Genomic DNA, 13,126 nt, shown 5'->3' with positions numbered 1-13,126 from the left:
CTGGGCCGCGCCCCCCCGCCGTGAGAGCTCCCCCATCCTCGGCCCGGGACCGACCCGGTAAATCCGGGATCGGCCCCATTCTCGACCTGGGACTGATTCGGTGTTCCTGGACCAGCCCCGGGAGGTGATCCCCATCCTCGACCCGGGATCGACCCGATGCTCCCGGTCTGGCCCCTGGAGGCGATCCCCCATCCTCGACCCGGTCGGTGCTGCGAGACCGGCCCCGGGGGGCAATCCCCTACCTTCAGCCCCAGACCGACCCGGTCCGCCCTTTGCCCCCTCCACCACCCTGGCAGAGGGGCTGCACAGGCTGCTGATGGCACCCAGGGGACCAAAATCCACCGATCCCCATCTGTCCGAGCCCCAAATTAATCCTGCTCTCACAAAGCACTAGAACCACCAAAAATTCACCCATTTCTGCCAGTCCTCAACAGAAACACCAGAGCCAAGCGCTCCCCCAAGCACAGTTCTCTTAAAACAAGAGATTGCCTAATAAAGCTGGACAGCTTTTGCTGCATGATACCACTAGATTATCATCAATTAATCAGATTAAAAACACACAGAGGCTTTGATTTTATTCCCTAAGTGCCCAGCCCATAGCTCCCTGGGGGAGTTGCAAAGATCCGGTCCCCCTTCAAACCGGGCCCCGAGACATTTCACCAAACGATGGTTTCGTGAGCAGTCCCAATGAGGGGGATCCTCGGCATGCAGAAGGAGGAACTGACGTTTCAAGACACACCCTGTCTTTTCAGTTTGGGAATAAAGAGATTATTATGCACATCTAATTATAAATGTCAACATTGTACGGCTGCTATGTTGAAGCATGAAGCTCTAAGTAGCCCTGCTAGGAAGGGCTGTGAAGTGAAAGGTCTTGTTATTCCTCCTGTGAGTTTTGCCAGAGCTTGTAAAGCGCGGTGACATTTATAATAATCCCCTGAATTTATGTAGCACCTTTTGTCCTTTTAAGGATCTTAATTAAGCTTTGCAGCTCCCTGAGCACAGACTAAACCCACTTTGAAAAAGAGGAGCCCAGGCCCTGCTTTGTACAAAACGTGCATCCCGTTCCACGCTGGTGAAGTCCGGCAGCACGCTGTTACACCGCAGTAAGGGCATGCTGCACCGATATTCCCACCCGAAGGTTATGCTGCTTCAGCTACACCTGCGTGGTTAAAGCTGGGCAATTTAAGCTTTAGTCTCTGGGGTCACACAAGCCTTTTGAATGGAGGGCTTACCCCAATTTCCTAGTAATCCACAATTTCTAGCTCAGTCTTTGAACATTAAACCATGTATCGGCGCTCCCAACTCCTCATCAAAGCCCGACACCCTCCAGTTACGGCCCTGCTCACAGGCAGGCAGCAGAGCGGGGATTAGCAGGCAGCAGCCCCCATTTCCTATTGCGTATCTCTCAGCTTTCCATCAGACTCTTGGAGGTTAAACATCTCATGGGCGATCCCAGCACAAAGCCGTGCCAGCGGCTCCAACAACATCCGCCTCGCAGAGCCGACTGACCCACCAGACCCACCACAACATTTATTCCCCCGCGGCCACAGAGCTGGTGCCGAGAGCATCGATTGAGTTTCCACTGCTGGGAAACCCCTTCTAACATTTTGCTACTTCCCTCACCTGGGTGAGATGTTTGCAGCCTGGGGGGGAGTTCTGGGGGCACGGGCACCCTTGGGGTGGCTGTCCCTGTCCTCAGCCTCTGCAGAAAGGTGCCCAAGGAAGCAGCGATTCATCTTCCCCAGTTTGGGTGCTGGGTCTGGGGGCTCCCACCCGGGCCGTACTGCCCCCCCCTCCCCCGTTCCTGCTTGCAGCTCTTCAGGTCGATGTTGCCATCTAGAGGCCCGTTACAACGATCATCTCCTTGCAAAGTATTAGGAAGGAGTCGTTTTGTTTTGTTTTTAATTCAATACAACATTTGAAAGCAGCTTTTGGGTGTTAGGGGTTGAAGGGGAGGAGCAGATTAGTTGCTCCAACAGTCGATATGCTTTTGACTCAAAATGTCACTGTGCAACACCTTTTCCGGCTCTCCCCAGCCCGTGTCTTGTACCACTGATTGATGGCCACAGCTCAGCCCGGCTCTTCTCACAGCCCCAGCGGCTGTTAAACCCCCTCCTCTCTACTCTGAGATCTACCTTAATCGCTTTCTTTTTTCCCCCCATTCTCAAAGCAAAACAATGCATTTGCTGCCGGGAGGGAGGGAAGCGGCCCCGCTGGCAGGAGCGATGCACGCAGCAGCATCTACAGCAGCATTGGATCCAGGTGAGACCGCAACAGACATGGCTCCAAGACCTGAGAGTGCAAAACCTCTCCCAAGTCTCACCCGTGAAAGCCAAACTTGGAAATTTGTGGCAATCTCATCCCCACCCAGCAGGAGCGGGTAGGAGGTCTGCAAGGGCCCAGACCAGACATCCAAAACATTTTAAGTATGTTATGAACCAGCTGGATGGAGAAATGCTTCTCCCCTCTCAGCTGTGGCTCACGCTCCTCCTTTCGCTGCTCTTTAAAACCGCAGGGAACGTGCCCAGCTCGACCCAAAGACTCGCTGCTGCAACCCCAAAGCTGCCTCACAGCCGGGCCGGGGGGAGGCTCAGGCTAACATGGGAGTGGAGGCAGCCGTGCAGGCAGCCGTGCAGGCAGAGCAGGATTCCCATAGGCAGACAGGATTGCTTTCCCTGGGTGGGTGTGTGCAGACTCCGTTGCCCGACGCTCCTAGTTCAGGGGCAGAGTGGGGCTGGAGGCTGGTTCCTGCACACCCACGAGGGCACCATCACCGCGGCGGCGGCTGTGGCACCCCGCAATGGCACTGCGGTATCTGTCCGGCAGGGAGGAAGGTGCAGGATTAGGAAGAGCCTCTCCCGCACTGAATCAGGCCATGGCAGAAAGCAGGTTATCGCCCAGATTTAAAGCCAGCCCCAGGAGCCTTTCCTGCAGCTCCTGACGTTCATTCCCGCAGCGCCTGGCCTCGCTGAGCCCCGAAAGGCGATGGGTGCCCCACTGCTTGGCTTTAGTACTGTCTGTAACCAGCCCAGCAAGTCTCAGTCTCGTTCCTAGTGCTCAGCAGTCACATCCCATCCCTGGGGACCCTTCCCTGCGCAGGCATCCTGCCCGCATGATGTCCAGGACAGGCATTTCCCACCTGGCTCAGCACTCCACCTCGCCAGACTCAATGTCAAGGGCAAAGCTAGGGAAGGACGGGGGAGCCAGACACACAAAGTGCTTATTTATGCATTTACTCCATCACCTTTTATAACCCCTCCTGGCAATAGCTGCTGCTAGAAGAAGCCCAAAGAGGAAAACCAGGGGGTTTGATAAGAGGGAGATGCACTGCCCACAAGGAGGAGGAGGAGGTTGCGGTGCTCCCAGGGACCAGGCACTGGCAGAGGAGTTTTTGGGCTGGTTTGGCCTCAAACACCTCCTGCCCCCACACCACAGCACAGCCACTCTCTGCAGCCTCAGCCCGTCCACCACCACAGGCAGGACTTTAATGCCAGGACACATCCCAGCCCCAGACCAGAACCTGGATGCAGCTTCACATGCACGTGCCCCACGGAGCTGAACATCAGCCATAGTATGAAAAGCAGCAGTGACTGCCCTTTGCAGAGCTGGTGGTACCTGCTGGTGACAGACAGCAACATAAACAGCACCCAGAGTTGGCTCTCCAGCAGGTAACAGGGCTTTGGAGGTGATTTAGGAAACTCTGCTCAGCGACAGTCTTTTACAGCAAGTAAATCCCCCGCACACATGCGACCTCAGGTAACCAGCCCCCGGTTACATCACTCTGCTGGAGACCAGACCTGAGCTCCCTCGAAAAGCAGCTCCGCAGCCGCAGCTCGAACACGAGTGAGCTGGGAGTTACAGCCCGCACCAGCCTCTGCCCTGGCACGGCAAACCCTATGCACAATCCCTTTCCCTGCATCCGCCTGGGAACTTGGGCAGGCGCCGGCATGGGGCTCCCAGCAGGAGCAGCTTTCCCACGTGCCAACGCTCAGCTCTCGCCGGACTCACCTCTCCCCGGCACACGTGCGCTGCTGCTCGCACTGTCCTCCCGTCCGCCTGCTTTCCCCCTCCTCCACGAGCCTCCCTGTGCTGACAACCACTTCTTCCTGGTCCTGCGCCTTTCTTTTCTCTCCGTCTCCCTTGCTCAGTCCCTCTCTCAGGAAATTAAAGATAATCCTCCCTTTTTTTGCTGCCGGATTCCCTGTTTAACATTCGCTGCGTGTGCTTGCACTGATTCAAAACGGGATTAGACTTTCTGTTGCTTTGATGTCAGTTGAGCTTTGCACTTAAGGCAGAGGGGGAAAAAGAAAATGTCTGTTAACAAACCTCCCGGGTTCTGCCCATCCACTTGCACCCACCCTAGAAATGAAGGTCAGGCACATTTACCGGCAGAAACTGGGTCCCCTTCCAAGATCAACCCAGTGGGAACAGACCGACCCGCAACTGCAGCACTGCGGTCCCTACACCGGGCATTATTCTCTGGAAATGCCCAATTTCCACCTTGACTCCGTTATCATCCAGCAGCGCGGAGGCTGAATGGCTCTCGTCAGGAGGGAGGTGTCATTAATCATCGGAAAACCACAACTCGTTGGCTGTCAGTGAATATTGCAACCTCCAGCTGCCGCACGGCGGGGAGCGCGTGGGCCACCGGCATCGCTTCAATAGGGATCGGGGCTCCCCGATGGGAATACTCCAAGCCGCTCTTTTCTAAGGGAGAAGCAGGTGCCACAGGGTGGCTGAGATGGAAATCCGTACCTTGCTCCCTGTAGCACAACACTTGTCCAAAAGTGTCCACAGCACACCCAAAATCAGGCGTTTCCTTCTGCTTCCTCAGGCCTCTGCTTCTCCCTTTGGAGGACAAGGACTCAGACTCGGGGCTATTGTCACCAGTCGGTACCTCCAACACCAGTCCAAAGCAGACAAAGAGCATTTTTCCCATGCTGTCTGTGAGAGTCTTGCTTTGCCTCCGAGACACAACTCTTCGAGTCCACGATGTTCAAAGTAGCCTGCAGCGCAGTTCGGAGCTGGGGCATGATCTCCCCAATCTGATCTCGCACCAGAAGAAAAGAGCCTTTTTACATGGGATTCTGCAGAGCCGCCACCGGGGCTGGGATGTGATGGTGTGTGCTATTCCTGCGCATCCAGGACAGCCCTTTCCTGGAGTTTCCGGGGGTTTGCAGGTGGTTTCTGCTGACTGATGCTCTGACTCTGTTTCCATCTGAGCTTCACCACACAATCAGTTGGGTCTCCTCTGGGTAACAGGCAGGTCTGGGGGCTGCAGAACTGGAGGTGTTTGGTTGCAACTGGAACCATCCCAGCAGCTTCTAGAGGTTATTTGGGAAAGCAGTGCCATGGATGAACACAGTCCAGCCACGGACAGGACCCACCTCCCAACCCAGTCCCTAGGGAGAGGCACAGCCGGAGCCTGCAGAGCAGAAGTGGAGGCACACCTAAGCTCTCCCCAGGATCTGGCAGCTGTAATCCCTCTGTCACCCACACCAGTGTGCTGCAGCCCTGGTTGGCACTGCCATCACATCGGGCATCCTCTAGGATTGCCCAGGGACTCGGGACATGCCTCTGCCAACAGCACAGTGTCTAATCCATTTTGCCCGGTGCACGCACACAGACTTGATTAATGTCTGCAATGAGCTCCATCCATCATTGGGGAGTAAAGGAGATTAACTCCGCAGCACGCCTGCCTCGTGTTGATCCCATTCTCCAGGCCTCCTGATTAATGGCGAGGCCGCCTTATCTGTCAGGCCAGGAAACACGAATATCCGGGTTGACTGGGGATGAAGGGAAGCTGCAGGCGCTCGGGCTGCAGACGGGGCGCTGCCTGCTTGGCCACATCACGCTCTGCCATCGGGGCTGCACCGCCGCACCCCTGCTCCCCGTTCCCATCGCTCCCTGCCTCTCCGCACCCTCTGCTCCTTCCTCGCTGCCGTGCTGGCAGGGACGGCCGGAGGGAGCGCAGCAACCAGAGCACTGATGCGTGCCGGCAGGGATGCCATGGCAAAAACCGAAGTCCGGGGCTCCGTTTCCCCTTGATGGTCAGTGGGAAAGATGTCGCTCCCCATGCACAGAGGGAGTTCGGATGAGTTGATTTGGAGGCCTAGAATAACCTGGCAAATAACCTCCCGAGGCTGCAGCTGACCAGTGCCACGGAGGGCGACCGCTCAGCCGGGCTCTCCCCCGAGAGGATGCGCGTGTAAAGTGGATGCAGGGAATTAGCGGTGCCATCTGGACGGGCTCCAGCTCCTGCCCCTGGCTCGCCGCTGATGCTTCATTAACAGCTCCCTCCTTTCAGCTCCTGTCTCCTTGGCTTCTGCCACGATCAGCTGGGCTGGAGTTTTGTTGTCTTGGGTTTTTTCCAAGTGGAAATTATTTCTCATTTCTTTTAACAATCAGGACACAGAGAAAGAGGCAGGAGAGGAAGGAATTTCCAGGAGATGAAAGGGCAGGATTAAGGACACGGCTTTCGCTTTGTTATCCCTCTAGTGTGGCTAAGAAATTCCTTTCAGAAGAAGGCTTTAATTAACTATGTTTTTCTGACGGGAAAGAAACCTGGACTTAGAGATAGGTCTGGTTTCTTGGGTCTGATGACAACCTTGGCTGCAACCTCAGCAGCCCAGATTCATACACACGCACACGCTTTTATACAAAACTCTGCACAATACATTTAAATTTGCTTTACAAATTGTCACCCCAGTCTGGAAAATATGGCATAGAGGGGGGAAAAAAAAAAAAAAGAAAAAGGCATGAGCAAGGCTACCGTGCATGGTGCCAGTGGGAAAAGTATCCGAGTGCACTGAACCACAGTGCTATGGTGGCTTAAGATGTGGGAATGCGTCTTTGCATAGAGGAATAACCCAGGGCAGGAGGCAGTAGAAATATCTCCGTTGCCTTCTAGACCAACAGCCCTTCTCACACAGCAGGAAAAATCGGGGGGAAAGGAGAGAAAGAGGCCCAGTGGCAAACTGGGACATTTAGAAAGCATCGTACTGATGTATCTGCATCCTCTACTGCCGCAAAACCCTTCAGGAACTGAGTCAATCAAAAATAACATTTGGGGCTGATTTTTATCCAGATGAACTCTCTCCAAATATTTTAAGGCAACTAGCAAAACAGCCAACTTCTGGCTTAACCCTTCTCTTGAAACCTGCATCGAGTCTGAAAGAAAGAACCATCCAGAAAACATCTTGTTTTGTGAGCTTGACCTGTAAAACTGGATGTGGTACCAGGTCTGCCCATCCCCAGCACCACCCTACGCCCCGACTCTGCCCTCACCCGCTTAGTCTTTCTGCAGCTTGACTTTCTAGAGAGACCTGGACACGGAAGACTGAAAATCCACACAGGTTTGCAGAGGAAGCTTCACCCCCACCTTACACAACAGTAACTCCAGCCAGGGAAACATCTCACCTGGTCCCTCTGAGAATCTCATTTGCCTTTTTTGGAGCCATGTTAAACAGGGAGCTCACACCAAACCTGCGTCTTGCTCCTCTCCCGTCTTTCCAACTAATGAACTCCCAGCTGCTGACAAATGCTGATTGCTGTTGCTGAAACATCTGTCTCTGCTCTTAGCACTTAACAGCCCAAGGGGCTAAGTGGTTTACCAATTACTGTTTTCATAAATAAGCATCATTTTACTTTTTCATTATCATTTTAAAAGGTTCCCACCTCTTCCAGTGCCCTCAGCCATTGCCTCCAACCCCAGCAGACGTCTCCGCTCCCAGCGGCGGCACAGGGCACATGCGGATGATTTGCCAGGGGGAAGCGGAGAGGAAAGAAACATCTGGCTGCTCCAGTGACCCAACTGCCGACATGAGCAGAGCTTTTCCTGAGACCTGCAGAGCCACATGAGAAGGGTTTCCCATCCCATAGCTACCACCCCTAACAGCTCCCCTCTCAACACACGACTTCTGTCTACTTGTGATTTATTCCTTATTCATTTTACAGGTTTTGTGCTTCTCCATTTCTTCTCCAACCTAAGAAGTTCCTGGGAGATGCTGTATCAAATGCTTTTCTGGGCTTTAGGTAGATCAATGTACCACAGCTCAAAAATCAGCTATTACTGCTTTCCTCCCTCCTGCCCCTGCCCTGAATCAGGCAGCGGGATTGCAGTCTCTGGTTATAAAACACCATCTCTTTTTTTTTTTTTGATAGCTCTGTCATAAATCCTCGCGCTTGGATTTGCAATTTCATGTGACAGTTCTTTCCAGGCACTGACTGGAGTTTATCTCGTCTCCCTGACTTGAACCTCTCAGGATTTTTACTTTTGCTTCATCTCAGATCTCTAATCTCCGTTTCCAAGTTCAACATCAATCTCATCGAAAAGGGTGGCAGAGCGCTCATTTCAGGTTGGGCAGACATCTATTCTTGGTCATCAGCCCCCCTCCATCAATCCTCCTGCTCCGCCTCCTCTTGAGCCCCGTGCAACACTATCCGCGAGCTACAGATCCGAGTCAAAACTTTTTTTCCCCTGTTCAGACTCAGAAGGAGTTGAGGTTAACGCCACGTCCTCCTCGCGCTAATGCCTGTTCTTGTAAAAGGGAAGCACAGTGACTAACACCGTATACCCTGTGGCACGATTTGCCTCCCTGGGGGCTCCCGGCTGTTTCTGTCGGACGCCGTGAGCTGCCGGCAGCTTCTTACATCTGACAATGGGATCTGCCCGTTTCACCGAGCGCACATCCGCATCCCTGACCTCAGCACATCGTTTGCAGACAGCTGTGGAGCCCGCCAGCCTCTCGGCTTCCCCGTCACAGGGCAAGCCCTGCTTGGCCCCTTGTTATTTTTGGCTGCGCTTTTGTCTCTGGGATCCTCTAACCTTTAGCAATGAAAACAAAACCACAGAAGGCTGCTGCCTTAGCCTTTGGCTCGCTGCGAGCAACCGGGAGAGGCAGGGGCTGAGGTCTAAAACCTCAAATGAGCAGTGTGGGACTGGAAGGAGCCAGGACTGACCAGGCTGCTTGGACCTCTCATTTCAAGGGCAGGAAGCCTGTAGGGAGAGAGGAGGTGGTCATCTGGTTTCAGATAAATGCCAATTTTGTGCTAATTAATTAGAAATCCAGCGTGGATAACAAGAGGGTTTAAATGATTGTTTAGCTAAGTATTCCTGTAAAGCCACGTGTGACTATCGAGCAGCTGAGAAAGGGAATTCACTCTGCTGTGGTCACTGGGGACACACACATATACGAGAAAACAGAGACTGGGAGTTGGGAAATGAGGGCTTTGCTCATAGTTCAGTCTCAGGCCACGGCTCCATGTTCATTAATACCAGCTCAGGGCAGTACCGGATCACACAGTAGCATTCCATCTGAATGGAATCAGGCATCAAGACACGACAGCAGTTTCTTTCCAGTCAGCCAGACCAGATATGCAGCACACATCCAGATCGCTGACAGCAGCGCCCGAGTCACCATCAAGTTGCCTTGATGAAGCTACTCCTTCAAACCTTTGGGTTTTCTGTGTTTTCTTTTGGTTTGTTTTTTTTTTTTTTAATCAAATAATTACATTCAGCACACATCCCTCTATGGGTATACATACAGTTGTGCTGTGATAATCATTGCAGGAAGATGGATAAGATGCTGCCTGAGCCAGCACTGTTGTACAGAGAATGACTGTCAAATTTTGACCTCGAGCTCAGCATGTGGCTTTAGGGAAATTATTTGACTTGGGCACATGACACTTTCCTTCCCTGTAGGTGAGAAGTGATAGCAAAGACCTTCCAGAATCAAGGGAGGGAAAACAGATTTGTAGTTGGAAACTACTTTACCAATCCTGCCTGAAAAGGGATGAGACTGATGTGCAGCTATCGGACAGACACAACAATGTTCAGGTACCCAGCCAGGACGGAGGGTTGATGCACCATGTCTAACACATCCTGAATGAAATCATCCCTACCTCTAAGGCAGCTGCAAGGGTGAAACTTCACCTATTAGACTGTTTGATCAATATAAACAAAGACAGAGCTAAGCAATAAAAATGCAGAGACCCTTTCTGTAAGTCTGGAGTTGTGAATAAGGAGACCGCTGAGTTAGAAGGGAGGATTTGCAACTTGGCTTTTAGCGAAGGCTCCTCTCTCCAGAGTGCAAATCCGAGTAGCAGCTAGGTGCTAAATAAATATTTAGCAAATGAGAAAGTCTCCATTTAATGAGAAATTATTTGGTGAAACGAGCTGGGGAAATGGTTTCAGTAGCACGGTAAGAGAAGCCGGCGCTGCATTCTGCCCCACGGGATGCTGTGGTTCTACTCATGTTGCTTAAGACAGGATCTCCAGCTGGGACAGACGCAGGAAATATAACTCATTACTGAAATGCAAGAGCCTTTCAGGGTTAAACCACTGTTAGACCAGCCAGATTCATTCCCTAGTCACAGAATTTGCCTAGCAGCAGCTTTGGAAGATTACTATCTTTCTTCATAACAGTGATGTTGCAGGCAGCATGGTCTAAGGATAGTGGTGATGCCAAGTTTGTAGGAAGAAGTAATTTTTTTTTCTCTTTTATGTTCAAGGGCTGAGCTCCATTTCCACACCTTTATCTACATCATTAGATTGTTGAGATGGCAGTTCCCTGCTAAAACGTTAATTACTGTATCTCTCTTTTAAGATGTGTTTTCAAGGGGTTAGTGCCTCAATCTTCCTTGTAATTACATGGAGTGGTTAGTACAACTCCTCAGCTATATCTCATGGTCCCTTGAGAGCTTGTCCTGCTGCAGTTTCCAGCAGATGAGCATTCACAGAACTAGTCCTTCAGAGAGCTACTGTCTTCAAGTATTCAGCCAGATAATGAGCCGATTACTATGCCTGCTCCTCCTGGTGACAGCGAGCTCTACACACAGCCAGGCTGTGCATTACCAATTGCTGCGATTAATATTCTTCTCATTCTCTCTACCCCTTTGACTTGGTGGGGTTGGTTTTACAGAGACCAGCCCCTGTTTGGGGCAAGAACTTCCATAGATTATTGACGTAGCAAAAAGGGAGAAGCAAACCTTGTCAAAGTCTGAATATGAAAGCCCAATAATAAGACAGTCACATAGCCGTGCTATGAAGTGAATCTCAAGTGCTGAGCACGGCTTTGTCGTTGCAGCTATGACATGTGTGCATCAGGGATGGAGCAGCTGGGGTTTATCATCCCCCTAGAGCTAAGAGGGAGGAATTACAGCTTCCTCAAATGCAAGGCAGTTTCTAAGTGAACAGCAATATTTGAGTTTGCAAATTAAAAATAATGCTGTGCTTTGGAAACTGTTAAATTTAAATGTCAGGTTCTTTCTTTAAAAGCTATAAGATAACTAGTTCCTCTCCAGGGAAAGTGAGTAGGAGCTTGTTGATGCAGGGAAGACATTTGGAATAGCAACTGCCCACCAGCTTCCCATGCAAACACTTATACTCCGTACCTCAAGACTGGATTAAGCAAAATTACATGAAGGCACTCACTGCAGAAGACATCAACGTGTTCACAATAGCTCTCCTGCCTTAGCTCTATCATCCCTGCACAGAAACTGTAGCTTGCTTTGCAGCAGTAACCCCTTATAGATGAGCACTAAGATTTGCACAAGTAGTGAAGAGAGGGAGGAGGGAAAGTCTTTTAAAGAAAATATTAAGTGACTGAGGAACACCAGTTTTTCACAAGCTGTGCAGGTTCAAAAGTGTCTTATATACTATGGATATCCTCCAGCAAAAACCCTCTTGGGCAAATCACTGACTGAGGCAACTCCAGAGACTCAGTAAAAACCTCACAGCATAGCAGACAAATTGGCCCCAGCCTTTCTCCAATTCCTAAGAGCTACAATGCCCGGGCAAAACATGCTCCAGATTTCTGTCTACCACTGGTCCACTAGAGGACAACCTAATAATGATGAACTCCTTTGACTTACATAGCAAAAGGCCCATACGGAAAATGCTGCTGCCAAATCTGGCTTACAGCCCATGCTGGGATTGTTGCTGGTATGTGTGTTAGACCTCGTTTTGAATGGTATAGATCACTTCTAGTCCCAATTGATACATGAAGCTCCAAAAAATGAACCCTACAGTTGATGCCAGCCTTTGCAACTACAGAGAAAGAGACAGAGGCAAGAGAGATTTCCAGACTGACAGATGTAGTTTTTTCATAAAGCAAACCCAATCCCCTACACTGCACTCAACCACAGAGGAAAAAGCTGCCTGTTGCTGCTGGGTTTCTTGCACACTTCTGACATGATATCATGCTTTTTCAGTGCAGGAAATGCTCAGAGGTACGGAATGATCCTTTCACCCTGGTAACGTGTGATTTATCAAACCATAATGGAGGAACCTAACTCATGTATAAACAGTGGGCAGGAAGCACAACAAAATCATCAGCTCAGAGCCACAGAAGAAGAGCAGGCTACTGCTCTTGCAAGGCACAGAAAAGGAGCAAAGTAGTTTCTCAGAACCCAAGGGGGTTCTTGCCTAGTATTTTTAAGGCCAAAAAAATAGAACGCAAATAAAATCTAAGCTAGCAATAGAGCTAATTTCTGCAGCTAGGAAGCAAATGAGCTGTGGCAAGAAGTGGAACAGCAGAAAACAGCAGAGAATTAATTACAAGTGAAGTGTCTCAGGTTGGAATTACAGTTAGAGGGGTCAGAGGGTCAAAGAAACAGAGTTTCAGAGGGTAATTTGGTGCCTTGACATTCTGCAGCCCCACTAGTGGGGATGCGCCTGTGACTCAGTGATGAAAACTGCATGTGTCTCTGCAAGAGAGAAAGATACACACTGAAGGCAGGAGATCAGAGCTACTTAAAAGGCAAAATCTGCTATTCCTCTCCTACTGACGATAGCAAGAGCAGGCTGGCTGTAATTGGGAAGGCGCAGATCACAGCCATCCCTTCGGGGGCGGCATGGGGAAGCGATGTAAAGGGGCGCTCGCCGCAACCTCAGTGAGGTACTGCTCAGCCGCCGGCCGGGAGTTGGCTCCCTCCCACTCGAGGAGGGCAGCTCCCCCCGGCCCCGCTCAGCACAGGCATTCCCTCCCACTCGACGGTGGTGGAGGGATGCTCTCAGACGACGTGGCTGGCGGAGTCAGATGCTCTTTGATGTCAGTACCTGCTCCGGGCTCGGCGGGGCGGGAGGGGGCGAGCAGAGCGCAGCGCAGCCGAACCGCAGCCTCTG

General features: G+C 51.4%; 1 protein-coding gene across 1 annotated transcript in view; it reads left to right on the top strand.

Annotated features, from left to right (window-relative positions):
- The window catches only part of LOC104281885 (melanin-concentrating hormone receptor 1-like), a 21,390-nt gene that overhangs the window by 3,448 nt on the left and 4,816 nt on the right, over nt 1–13,126 (top strand). The gene's annotated exons all lie outside the window — the stretch shown is intronic.

This window comes from Charadrius vociferus, unplaced genomic scaffold (genome assembly GCF_000708025.1).
Source record: "Charadrius vociferus isolate BGI_N301 unplaced genomic scaffold, ASM70802v2 scaffold260, whole genome shotgun sequence".
NCBI classification, from domain to species: domain Eukaryota; kingdom Metazoa; phylum Chordata; class Aves; order Charadriiformes; family Charadriidae; genus Charadrius; species Charadrius vociferus.
The sequence above is the reverse complement of the archived record's forward strand: the minus strand, read 5'-3'. Positions and strand labels throughout refer to the sequence as shown.